General features: G+C 42.0%; 1 protein-coding gene across 3 annotated transcripts in view; it reads left to right on the plus strand.

Annotated features, from left to right (window-relative positions):
- The first annotated feature begins 5701 nt into the window (after window positions 1-5701).
- SLC7A2 (solute carrier family 7 member 2) overlaps window positions 5702-13849 on the plus strand; it is a 50039-nt gene continuing 41891 nt past the window's right edge. For 2 of the 3 annotated variants that reach the window (XM_040556949.1, XM_040556950.1), the window contains exon 1: window positions 5702-5857. The gene's annotated coding sequence lies outside the window, so the exon portion shown is untranslated. The remainder of the gene's footprint in view (window positions 5858-13849) is intronic. The other variant, XM_040556946.1, reaches the window with a different exon arrangement.

A 13849-nucleotide genomic window follows, 5' to 3' on the forward strand; every position in this document is an offset into this window, starting at 1 on the left:
AGTCCATACAATGCATACATGCATCAGTAATGCATGTGGTTTCTGAACTCAAGAAGCCCCTCTACACAGACTGCAAAACTTGCACCTATTTCATGTCTTAGAAAGACTCAAAAACCAAAATCACAACCATCCTAATTTAAGGGATTACCTCCTCCACTTCTAGCAGACAAATTAATGTGTCACTTTAATGCACAGCTCATGTGAAAAAGTAGAAGAGATGAAAAGAAGCCAACCCTCACAAGCCCATAAGGCACATTTCATTCTTTAAATGTGCCAAAACTCACGTTGTCTGGTTCGGCTTCAGCAAGTCACCTAATGCATCTTAGTGAGGCAACTTGTGATTCATTATGGCTAATCAAAACTTAAGTACTTAGGCAAATTCTGGCCCCAGAAGAGAATAAGTTGGGCCTGTGAACAGTGATTGTGTACAGCAGACTGTAAAGCAGTGGTTAATATGTAAGCAACCTGCCGATAACTGTAAAAAAAAAAAAAAAAAAAAGTATATTTTCTTTGCTGATGAGACTGGGCAAGTTTCTTGGCGTGTGCACCTTCTACTTTTTAAAGTTTCATTGACGCGGCCCCAGTTGCTCAACAGCTGAGACTTGCCATAGGTTGCTCGAGATACTTGCTGGTTACCTCAACATTGTTCGCTGGAAAACAGAAGATGATTGCAGCTTTCCTGCCACTCCCCCCTACACTCCCCTTGGTACACCCCCTTGAAGTCTCAAATGGCAGGCCTGCTTTATGCAGCTGAAGATCAAGTCCTGCCAGAACTTTTTTTCCTACTGTTATGGAAAAGTAATAATTCATTTCTGACTCTACATAGCCAAGATCTCTAAAGAAAATAAACACCCAAACTGATGGAAAGAATAAAAATTGTCACCCGGTGCTCATGGAAATATCCTTCTAAATCTTCATGCCTTTTTTTTTCCTGCAAATGGGTAATTGGTTGTTTACAGATATACACTAATTTTCTGTGATTTATCTAAATTCCTTGGTTCCTTTGTTGTTGTTCAGCCTAATAAAATATAGTGTTTTGCATTTATCAACACAGATTAGAAATACTTCTTGGCTTTTTTTTTCCTTTGCAAACTTTTTTTCCTCCGTGTTTGTGTTTGAAAAGGTTAAAGGACAATCTGTCCGGCATAATAAGAGCCCTTATTTGTCTAGTGACTAAATGTATTCCAGTCAGCCAAATCGTGAAACTTCTGTTCTGCCAAATAATTCTGTCATGACCTGATGGGTATTAACCTGCTTGCAAGGGAAAATGCCTTCATTTTTATGATATTTGCATTCCTCACAAAATCACTGACTCTGAACAACATTGCTATGAGCTAGGTGGAGAAGGGGGCTGTAGCCTCCTCCCCTCCAGTCACCAGCCAGCACAGCTCCCAGTGTCATTGTAAGCTCCACTAGGTACCTTCCTACAGAGAAAATTTCTCTGAAAACATTATTCATAGAATTAAAAGAATTAAGGCACCAACGACCAAGGCTAAGTACACATAGTGAAGCTTATTGTATAAGTAGTGATACCTTTGGTGGGAATATTGAGTTGGTTAGAGAAATCTATTATTTCCCTCTCTTTTCCCTCTTTGCCCCCTCTCCTCTCTGCATTTTTGAGCCTTTTTGTATGATGTGCCTAAAAGTGTGGGCTGATATCTGAAGTTCTGCTATGCAAATAAGTTACAGTCAGTGTTGTGAACCCTACCTAAAAGCTTGTCAGACTCCAAAAGTCAGGATAGTTGTTTAAAACTCATTAGGTTTTTCAATGTTGAATTTTACATTAATGTTACCTGTCTTCAGAGCTTTGTTTTCTGAGCCACACCTGGATCAAGGTTCATTTCCTGCACTATCATGTACATGGGTGACCACCCTGTTCATTCTCATTGACTGCCTATTAGTTTTTCATACTTCTATCTAGTTATTTGATTTGGTGAAAAACATCTAATAACAGTGGCCTGACCCACTAACCAAGTCTAACTTATTCCATCATGCCTAAGTATTATAGCATCTGACTTCTGATACACGACGTAGTACTGTCACACTTAGTACACCTTTCACGTTTACAAATCCAGTTACTCTAAGAGTTACTCTTCAATAGCATTCAGAAGGTTTTATGCATCATGCAAACAATTTATTGATAAGGGTTAAGACCCTTAGTCAAAGCTGTTGTCCTGCACACATGGCAAGGGCAGGAGTAGACAACTCAAGTACCTTTCTTGTTGCAAATGTTTTGGTTGAATGTTGCCCACTAGTAACATGGTTTCCCTGAAAAATTGATGAGCATCATGAAAAAAATCTTTGCTGTACTGCTCATGTTAATGATGACAGGCTGATGCCATTCCACACTTACCTGAGATATCTAGAAAAGGGAAGACGAGAGATTCTGCTGAGAATAACAGTAAAAGTAGTCCAACCACATAGGAGCACAGCACCACTGTTTGAGAGAATGGTCCACAACCTATTTTTCCTCAGATAAATCAATCATTCTGAGCCACGAATTTACTTTTATAGTGTTAAGTCATTAAACGGTCACTCCCCAGATATGCTTCTGCTCTTTTTCTTTCATCAGATTGATCCTCTGCATGATTAGGCAGTATCAGAGTTACAGATACTTGTCTCAGATTGACAGTTCTAAATGAGTTCTCCTGTAGAAGTGGAAAGGTAAAGCCCAGCCAAGTTTAAAACAGAATTTGATCTACCTTTGAAAGAAGCCATATGATATCCCGGTCTTTGCAAGGACAGCAAAGGTATTTCCATGCTGCAGTCCAGGCAGTATCTGACAGTGTAGCAATGGCAGCGGTGATTGAACTCGTTGACCTGGATTAATTCTTGTCTGTCTACCTGCAGTCATAGAGGTATGGGGCTCATTGCTGACTCCAAACATGCCCAGGAAGCTTTAGTAAATAAACAGAAAATTCTTGGGTGTGTTTGTAGTCAGTACTGATCTCCCTGACTGTACTAGTTTCTGATGTAGCCTGTTTAAAGCTAGACCGTGAGGAGGTTTGTGAGGTGCAGTTGTGCATTTGACTTTAGGATCCAGACGTTCCCAGTGAGGCTGTGAAAGCAGCAACCAGATTAACTGCTCTTTGCTTTCATTAGAGGATACATTGATATGCAGTAAACATTTGAATCAGGACCAATACATTTACAAATGGCCAGCCATAAATTGAAGGCTGTCACTCTGACTTTGAGCCCCTCAACATGGGAGCTGTCCCAACGGCAGGCAATTTGCTCTGTCTGCGCAGTCACTGGGAAAGGACTTTCCTCTGAAGGAAAGCTGTGGCTGTGGAGGACTACCAGACCTCCCAGAAACATTCATGCTGAATTTCATGACACTCTGCTGCTTTTTATAAAAGCAGTTATGGTTTTGTCAACATTTCAAAGCCATCACAGAGAGAGAGCAGAGAAAGCCACTTCAGCTGTTAATAGAGCAATGCAGTATAAGCAGGGCTGAGATAGGATCTGGCTATTTCTTGCGTTTTAGGTCATGGCATTTCAAAAACCCACTTATATTGGATGTAAATATTTAAGTTCACACTTTAAAGGCAGTTTTGACAGTGGAAGACACACATGACTGCTTCAGGTGGAATCTTCACAGAGGAAAAGTCCTTTGATCTAATAGCTGAAACTTAACCTGTTAATTACTTAACTGCAAGGAATATGGTTATTCATCATGAAAAGAACTACATTTAAGACTCCTTGCCTGAAGGGCAAATGGTATTTAGACCTAAGAATGAAACAAAAGGGAATAATCTGCAATCTGCAATCTGCAAGTCCTCTTACAAAAACAAACAAACAAACCCAAAACATCTAGGCACGCTGAAACCGGTCCAGGCTTTGCCTGCATCCTTAGCATTAGCCTCTTCAGGGCCTCTTATGGATGTGGAGTGGTCAGAAGCACAATAGGGCTGCTATAAAATCTGTTTGGAAGTAAGCTTGCTTATTTTTTTGTGAAATGCACGCAACATAATTAGCTTTTACTGAGGATAGTTGATGATGCTGTGCTATTATTGGTCTTTTTCATATATTATCCGAAACAAATCTTAAGGACTGTTCATAGAAATTTACAGAGGAGTTTAGCCCAGCTGTGAAATGCTGGTTATGTGTGATCCACTGATAGCACTAGATTTGATTATATAAATATATCATATTTACCATGTTTATGCAGTATTTATATGGTATCATGTACTATATAAATGATATAAATTTTTTTTTGGAAAGTTAGATCTATGCAGAAGGCTTAGGTTTAAAGACGTCACATAAAACCACAAAGAAAATGAAGACTATTATTCACAAGTCACTAGTTCTGGTGTCCACAGAACCACTGTTTTCTTAAAAACTACAGTAGGGAATGTGTGTGTGTATAATGTATGTATGCACATATGCACACACACCACATATATGGTGACAGAACATCACAGAAGAGAGACGAGCAGATCCACAGCCAAAATTTTTAAAAATATTCCCAACAATCTGATGTGCAACAATTTGACTACAGTATTGAAAATGAAAGGTCTTATATAAGTAGAGTACATTCAGGGAGAGAGATTGTGATTATAAGATTTATTCTGGTTATTCTTAACGTTAGTTATTCATAGCATTAGCTATTCTTAGCCTAAGACTATTCTTAGCCCTAAAATGAGTTTTTTAGGATATTTGGCCCAGGGGAACGATCTGAATTATTTAAGCTGAAGCAGAGGGAGACACAAAAACTCCCCAACCTGTGGACAAATGGAGCTGCCACATCCCAGGCATCTCAAACAAAAATGACAAGGCTTACAGGAAGAAGCAGGGTTTTATGAAGCCGATTGATAACACCAGAATGAAAAGAAGCATTGTACATGTGTCAGGCCTGTTCTGTATCCCATCCTGTGGTGCTTTTTGTAGCTCTCAGACAAATTTTGCCTGTGATGCATCTGAAAAGCAACATCTGAAGTGTGATATATGCAGAGAGCTGAAGTGGTTCTTTCCCCTCCATTCCCACCGCTCCCTGGAGCTTGACCACAAAATCCCATGTGGAGCCGCACAGGTCGTGCTCTCCTACCATGCATGCCTCAGAGCTGGCCTGTGATACACATCCAGCAAGTTGTGAGGGCTGCTAGGCTCAGGTTGTGAGGGCTGCTAGGCTTAAGCTGTAAGGGCTGCTAGGCTCAAGCTCTAAGGGCTGCTAGGCTCAAGTTGTGAGGGCTGCTAGGCTCTTCAGCATTTCGCAGAGAGGGCTTCCCTCCCTCTGCCTAACCAAGGGCTGGGGAGGCATCCCGTGATACTCTCCCCCCTTTAAAACCACGCGGAAAAAGATATTGTTTCTGGCGACGGATCGTTAACCCCTGCAGCCGTCTTTGGGCGTGCTGCTAACAGGCAGAAGTCCAAAGCATTTAGGGCGAGAGATTGGGGCAGAAAGCGCTGGCAACTGACAGCAAGGCATGGAAAGGAGCGGCGGGCGGCATGAAAGGGTGGCTGCGAGGTGCCAGCACCCAGTGAGGGCACCGGGAGGCTCGTAGAGCCCTGTGGCGGGCGCTGCCCCGCCTCCTTGCCTCACAGTCCGGAGAGAAAAAAAGGGAAAGCCCCTCAGGGGACCCCGGCTTTCCTGAGGCGACATGGCGCCGCTCGGGGAAGGGGGGGGGACACCCACGACACAGCCTGCCGAGGGGGAGAGGAGGAGGGAAGGGCGGGAAGGGGGTCGGCGGGGCGGGGAGGGGTGAGGCGGCCCCGCACGTGTGGGAAGGCCGGGCACGGCTGGGGTCTCTCGGTCGGGAGGAGCGAGGCGGCTCTCGCCGCTGAGAGAGCCCCGCCGCTGAGCCCGCACCTCCAGCGCAGCCCTGCCCGCCGCCGCCAGGAGCCGCGGCCCGGCCCCGTAAGTGGCGCCCTTCGCCCGCCTTGCCCCGCTCGGGGCCGGCCGGCCGCGGGGCGCGGAGCTGCGGCAGGCTCCTCGTGGACGGGGGCTGGGACCTGGGGACGAAGCGGGGACCCCCGGGAGGCTCCAGTGGGCGGAGGTGGGGGCTTCTGGTTGGGGAAGGCGGCCTCCCTGCTCGCCCGGGGGCTTTTACCGAGCCCAAAGCCACAGCCGCAGCGACCTCGGTTCCTCAGGGTTGTTTTAAGGAGCCGGGGAAAACGTGCTGTGTGGGGGGCGTGAGGTGGGCGCAGGTCTCTGCTGTGAAGCAAGTAAGATTCTTTGCCTTCTTCTAGCTTTGCATGTTTAAATATAGAAATGTGCTTGAAGTGCATGTCATCGGATGGGCAGTGCTACTCGCAGCTGGAGAAAGCCCGTCTAATGAAGCAGTCTTGAAAATGCGCCGTGTCTGAAGCAGCAGCTCAAAATCCTCGATTTTAAACAATTGGTTATCCCTTGGCATTTACGGTGCGGTTTGGGTGGTTGAGTGCAGCGGATCTGAGGCAAGGCTTCCCTGAGGGGGAACCCCGTTAAATGAACAAAATGAGGGTGTGCGGGGTTTTGAGGGGCACTGCAGCTTCTGCCGCCTGTTGTGCTGCCACTAAACACATCATTCCTCCGAAAGTAACCCAGCTGTAAAAGAGAGAGGAGTTTCCTAAAGCTTGGCCCAAGGCTGTGAAATTCCTTTCGGGACCGAAGGGCTGCACCGCGCTCTGTTTCAAGTGTATTAATACCTGACCTGTATTTATTTTAAAAGCTTTCAAACGCATTTCTCTTTGTATTCTTCCTTATTAAAACCAAAACAAATGTCTTGGGAGGCATTCAGATGTTTCAGAAAGGGGGAATGTTACACAAGGGATCGTGGCATTATAGAGCCTGTTTATATTGAAACAACCTGATGATCGTTTGATTATCCTAGAAAGACAAAATGAAACAAATTCTATGAAACTTCATGTAGACACTGTGCAGATTCAGTACACAGTGGGTCTTGGATCAGAATTTGGATTACATAGTGTGGAAAACGTGTTGGGTTCTGGTTTGTGTCACCTAATGGCATTACAACATTAAGATTGATAGTAAAATAGGCGTAAGGCCTATGCAAAAACTAAACTTGCTTTCATTGACACCTGTGCTGCCAGATGCAAAGAGACACGGTGCCTGCTCTACCACTGTGAGCAGATGTCCTTTGCTGCAGCTGGTTCCACTTGACTCTACCCCTGTCCACACATGATTCTTCTGAACCCTGCTGGGCTCTAATATAAACTGGGAAATGAATAAAACAACCCCACAGAGACATGTTACTACATGTTGTGCTGAAGATTATCTATGGGTGGAATAATCTTCAGTCTAACTGATGTTATTATTAAAATACAACTTGTAATTCTTCACACATGGGTGAAGACTGGCACTTTGTGAAGTCTTAATGCAATGAAGGTTTGATCCTGAAGCTCAGTATGTTGGCTAGAGTGCATGCATAAATGGTCTGACCAAGACTCCGACCTTGGTAAAAATGTACTTGATAAGATGCATGAGTATGTAGCTGCTTCTAGCTTTGTACATATGTAGTGTAAATCAAAATCAGTTTCAACTTTCTTAATAAATTAATGTAATTAGCGTATTTTCAACCTGTCTTTATATAATTCTAACTTTTTTTAAGTTCAAGGTTCTAGTTGAGAAGGTACTTAAGGATGATAGTGAATTTGGAGTCAATGTGTTAAATTTTTGGTGCCAACTATTAGCTGCTTTATGGGGATATTTACTATATGAACATATTAGCATAGTAAGTGGCAGTGAGTACAGAAAGACAGGTAAGATAACAGGATAATAAAGGTTAAAAAGTTTAAAACCCTTTTTCACTTTCTAAGTGTTTTGGCAACAATATATTTTGAAGGAGTGTTCTGTTTGTAAATCTCTGGCTGCAAATGACTGTTACAGTGACTAAAACCAGCCAGAACTCCTGGGTAAGTATGTTGGATACAAGAATAGATAGAATAGAATTCCTCCAGGTGGAGGTAAATTGCAAGAAACTCTTGTATCTTAAGTCAAAAGGTGTGAAACAATGATTTTACAAGGGTGGAGATCAAAAATGGGCCAGGTTAATTCTGCAACTGTAGAAGAAAAAACACACCATACATCAGTTTAAGTCAACGTGGTCATTAACTTGCTTGTAAATGCACCTTGCTTCTACCTTTCAGCTAGCAGTCACTGCAGATTAACTGAGGAAAGTTTTGACATTCATGCATTGCAAAATAGAATGTGTTGAAAGGTACTATGAACATTTAGCTCCTCCTTTTGTGCCTTGGCAGGTTTTTGTTCATTTTGCAGTGAACTGTGTTAAGACAGAGGGGAATGAAGGGGAAAGACCATAAATGAACAAAAAGGAGTTTAAACTAAATCTTATTCCTTAAATTATACAGGTTTTAAGATGGTAAAGTTCTCTCAGCTTTGGTTATCTAGCTTTGGATCACCTTCATGCATACTGGTTCTGTAGGTATCGTTTTGACCTCTGTCCATCATGTTGCAAGTATCATTCTGACAAACAAACAAAAGTTTCCTGTTTTGTTGCTGTCCTGCTTTTAACCAGAATTCCCCCCTGGTCATAGGATGGCATACTTTGGGGAATCTTTCTTTTACATAGGTAGTACTATGTAGGGCATTAACTTAAAATATAGGCTGGATGGTTTTAGCAGGCTACCAGTCCTGTCTTTGACTTACTGTTTCATTTTGATACTGGAATGATCAGTTTTCTCCCATTTCTTCTTTTCCCTTCTTCCCTCAGGTTTTTCATCAATGATATGTTTTGAACATATTCTATCAATTTTAAGTTATTACAAAGAGAAGGTCAATGGAAATAAAACATCAGGGCATGTCTGAGGGCAGGAGGGTGGGAGAAGTGAAGCAAAGCAGCAGCAGCAGTAATGTTGCTGGCATGGGAACTTACTTTGAATTCTGCAAAGAAGTAGTGACCTTTTCTTTTTCCCCTTTTCCAGAGGAACAGCAGTTTGTGACCAAACTCAGTGAATGGTATATATACATCAATTAGAAAGATCTCTAGGTGATGTGCACAAGGGAGAAGGAAGGGGTTCTTCAGTGTTGCAGCCCTTTGCCCCCAAATTTCTTGCCTTTCTTTCCAAAACTGTCAACATTTGGAGATCTTAATTCTGTCATGTCCCAGACAGGTAATGATCTATTAATGTTATACAGCCAAAGATGTAGAAAAGTTTGCGCTGCCATTTGTATGCATATTTGTGACTTTAAATCAGAACTTCAGGTATTCACATTAGCTTTTTATGTAGTAAGACCATGAAACTATTTTTTTATGCTGCTGAAATTATTAGAAAGTATCTAAAAATATTTGGTGTCAGGTTTCAGTGTCTGAAATTTTCATGTACTGGAAAGTGCCCACCTTCGTGGCACCTTTGTCATTTATCACATCACCTTTGATCACATGTGGTGCTCATTTACTGTCACAATACAATTCTGATCCTTGGTCTTGTCAATTCTTCAACCTCCTGTGCGTTGTCCACTTGGGGTAAGAGTCAACCTCATTCCACTGGTTGAACTAGGTAGTAGCCAAACAATTTAGTATTGATAAGTCAGGTGTCAGGGCTGTTGGAAGCAAACAGTTGAGCTTTCAGAAAATGACGAATGTGTATTCCTCCCTGCTGGGAAAAGCATTCATGTAAGTGATCTGCCACTACAAGTCCGGAGAGAATTATAAAGGTTACTAGTAAAAGTGGCTTCTGGGATTGTTAAGTTTAGTCATTCCTGACAGTCATCCAAGAGCCACAATATTATCTCGCCTGATCTCAACAGTGTAATTTATCTGTATAGATGTACTTTGAGGGGAAGATCATTTAGAAATGCGCTGAATGTTGTCATTGTCTTCACAAGTTCTGCAAAGGATTGCATATGTGTAGAATGAGAGATTTCACAATGTATCTAGGATACAGATGGAGAAATGTATCACATGCACTTGGCCATAGAATGAGCAGTTAGCTCATTCTTGTTCTGCACAGCTGGAAAAGAAATGCACGATTGCTTTGAATAAAGCATTCTGTTTGCAAGATGGCTATTGAAGATCTCTTGAGAGATCTTCAGATCTTGAGGGATCTTGAGAGAGATGTTGAGATATGATCTGCAGCAACTGTGTACACAGATATCCTTTAATTCTATCAATCTCACTTGACCATGAACCCCAGTGAAAATGAGGGTGGGAGGTTTTGGGGTGTTAAAGGTGGAGAGTCTGATGGCTGGTGTTGGGTTTATGTATTGGATGCAACTCAGGGAGAGGTTCTACTGGAATAGCATGTGTAAAAGATTGTCATATCTGTATTTTACTTACTGTGGCCATTAAGACCCCATATGTGTGATAGTTTTGTGTGTGAACATACATACGTATATATACACCCATCCTACATTACAAAGAATTAAGCATCAAACTGGAGTAGAATATTAGTGTAGTTAAATTTAAGGACAGAGGCCCTCACAAAGTACCTGTCTATTCACATATCATAATACAAACCTGGTAGAAGATCTAGCCTCTCAATATGTAGCAAGGAAAAGCAATGAACTCATATTTTGAATGGTATGGAATAGCAATGGGATGGATCCCACAGCTCTGATAACAGCTGGATACTGTGTGGAGTTATGGCTTCTAGAAACAGCATGGTGTTGAGGATCCAGGGCATAGGATGTGAGTTTGTTATGAAGAAATATAAAATGTTTTATCTGATTTCTTCTCCAAAACTTGAAGAATCCTTTATTGGTGTCTGATTGGCTGCATGCATCTGACAAGTAGAAGTAAACCAGCCACCCAGAAGAAAAAAAGGGAGGAAAGAATCATACATAAACCATTACATCGTTGTTCTGGTTATCCACGGGCTCCAGTTCTTCTTCCATGTGGCTTTTTCAACTGCCTTCTCCTACCACCGCTAGCAGTTAGTAGAGCTGCCCCACAAAGACCTCCGTGCAGCTGCCAGGACAGGTAATGTTTGGTGCCTTCAGCTCCCAAGGACAACTCCTCAGAAATGCAGTGGAGTGCACACGACAGCTGCTGCTTCTGATAAGTAATTAGAATGGGCAGAGTCAGCGTTGGTGATTCAGTGCTGAGCTGTAGTCCCCTATATCACTAATGTCAAGGTCTTTTTTGCCTCTGTGATGTACGGCTGGTCTCACTAAATTAGCTCATTTCTGAAAATTATTTCATCAGTTGTAATACCAGAAAGGGATGGTACTTTGTTAACCTCATTCAATTGTATTGGTTACTAGAATTTTGGTGAGCTGTAGGAATGTCCTGCACTGGCAAAATCCAAGCAAATAAATATTCCTCCAGATTTTCTGCAGGGAACTTAAGAATAGTTTGTCAGTTTTGAGATAGGACTGAAGGAAGAGACAAACTGCACGAAGTTATTTTGCCACACTTTACTACTGTCTTCTGTGTATAATACGCAACATCTCTTCATCTGTGCTTCTTGCTTTTCAGAATGAAGTGTAATTTTTTGAGAAATGTATGGAATAAATATATTTTTCCTTTAAAGAGCATTCTTCTTTGTGTGACTCTGTTTGGGGAGGAGGAGTTGGACTCTAATCTTTACTTTCTTTAGTGTGAAAACAATGAACTGTGTGGATAACCTGTTCTATAGCTGTGTGAATTCATCTAGCTAATCCCTAGTCCTAGCCCATTTTGTTTGAGGTTAGTTATTTCTTTGTCTGGAGTTTGATTGCAAGCTATTGGACAAGATGGGAAAGCGATTATGTTTATCTTATTTTGTTTGTGCAGTACCATGTGCATTGTGGTTATGGAATAAATAATAATTTACAAGGAATTTGGAAGGGATTATTTATTGTCCTCTCTTCAGTTTCCTTAGATTGAGAAACATCTCCATATTAGTTAAGGAAAATGTAGCATTTGGATATCATGAAGATATCTGATTACTTCCATGAGGACTGAAATTAATTCCTCTGAATTCAGTGTTTGTGCATGATTTGGTATAATATGGATTTTATTTTGCCCTTGTATATTTTTGGACTATCGTGCAGTTGAGAGCAAACAATGGGATGTGACTTGCCATGAAATACTTTCAGCACTGTGAATGAGGTGAAAAAGCTTGTGGAAATACAGAATTAACATGAATGTGTGATTCTTTTCCAAGGCGCACCGCTTTAGTGGGCTTGCTAGAAGCAGTAGGTTGGATGACTAGGCTGTATTTTTGATCCTTGTAACGTGAGCCTGACTTGTTAGGGGTTTCAGGTTAACAGCAAGCATCTGAAGGTAGCCAGTGGCAGAATTTCATTGCTTTCTTCTGCTGCTGAGAGGGAGAACGTTCAGGGGTGGTACTGGAGAAGTACGTAGCACGAAACATCACTTCTGTGGGCCAGCAAAAAGTCTTAGGGCTTTTTGCCATGCTAGTTACACAGCAACTCTGAAATCAAGAGGTGGTGTTATTTATACCTGTGTTATACCTCACCAAACGGTGTCTGCACTCTTTCTGCACATGGACTCAAGGAGGAGTGCGGGCAGGTGAGGGGCAAGGAAGGCGGTTGTGCCATGGGACCAGGTCTCCTCTTGTCCATGGGGAAGTCAGGAGCTGGGAGCTTCCTTCAGACAATTGGAAGAAGTTTTCAGGAGTTGAAAAGCGGATGCTTGTGTGTCATTCGGGGAAAAAAAAAAAAAAAAAAAAGAACCCTTCTCATTTGTCTCCTCATTTGTCCCATGGAAGCACAACTTTAGTCATACTGGTAGAGTCTGACACTGAAAAACACCATAGATAACATATGGTAGCAAGTTGTTCTTGCTACGAGGTGGTCTGCGAGACTGACCGTCTTCCAGCAGTGAGGTGTTCCCTGTCTGATTTTGACAAATTTTTTCACAAATCAGACAGAAGAAACTGTCTGTGAGGGAGAGATCAGCCCCGTAGCATGCTTCCCGTAAATGAAGGAAATCTGTTCTAATTGTTTCAACATTTATTCTTGGTGAGACACTGCTTCTGGGTATCCATTCCCGAATTGTTTGCAGTCTCCCATGCAATGTCCAACTATTAGAAATATTTTATGTGACCATTTTAATTTATTAGATGCATGTGCCTTATTCGGAGGCAACTAGTTTCAACATCAGACTTAATAACCTCATTTTGTATCTAATTGTCCCAGATATAAACTTTACAAATCTTCCTGAAAGTCTGTAGTACTCTGTAAAGCCCTCTATGGTGTTTAATTGCCTATGTACTCCATTTCATTAGTTGTCTAAGTAAATAATTTTGATTTGTATCAAATAAGATTTTTTTTTCTTTGACTGTTTTTCTGTCCTATGTGGTAACAGATGGGTTGCACTTAGTTCAATGAACCAGATGCAAAAAGAGCAGAATTTGCGGAAAAATAATGTCGATGTTGCATTTTTACCCCCACACAATAAGTTAAGTCAACTTTCTGATTATGTAAAGTGTATATTTACACTATTTCATTGTTATTGATTAAAATGTACCCACTATGCTCTGGGAACCAGGTAGCTTTCCCCATCCTGATGTGCTCATAGGTGAAGTTTGTGCATTTCCTTCTGAAGCAGTGTCAGCAGAAGCAGCTCTTGTGCTCTTCTCCAGGCTGCTATCTCTTGTTCCTGCTTCAGTAAGCATCCCTTTGCGCCTGCACAGCTCTTTGGGGTACTCTGCAATGAGCTCGGTTAGGAAACTAGCTCATTTTCTTTTTTCTTGGGATACTTTTGGTCAAGAATTGGTTCCCTGTTCTACTTTATCACATGGCCACACACGTGGCTGTGCAGCCACAACTAAGGGATGCAGGGATGGATGCAGAGAGGAGAGTAAGCTGCTTCACTTGTACTGCATTGCGAGAAACTATCAGAAATGCCCCACACAGCTGTAAAACACGCAGTAAATTCTCTTATCCTCTCTGGTTTTTGTCTGTCCTTCCTTTTAGACCACCTTTGGTCACAGGAGTGCT

Source organism: Cygnus olor, chromosome 4, assembly GCF_009769625.2.
Source record: "Cygnus olor isolate bCygOlo1 chromosome 4, bCygOlo1.pri.v2, whole genome shotgun sequence".
Taxonomy (NCBI): Eukaryota; Metazoa; Chordata; class Aves; order Anseriformes; family Anatidae; genus Cygnus; species Cygnus olor.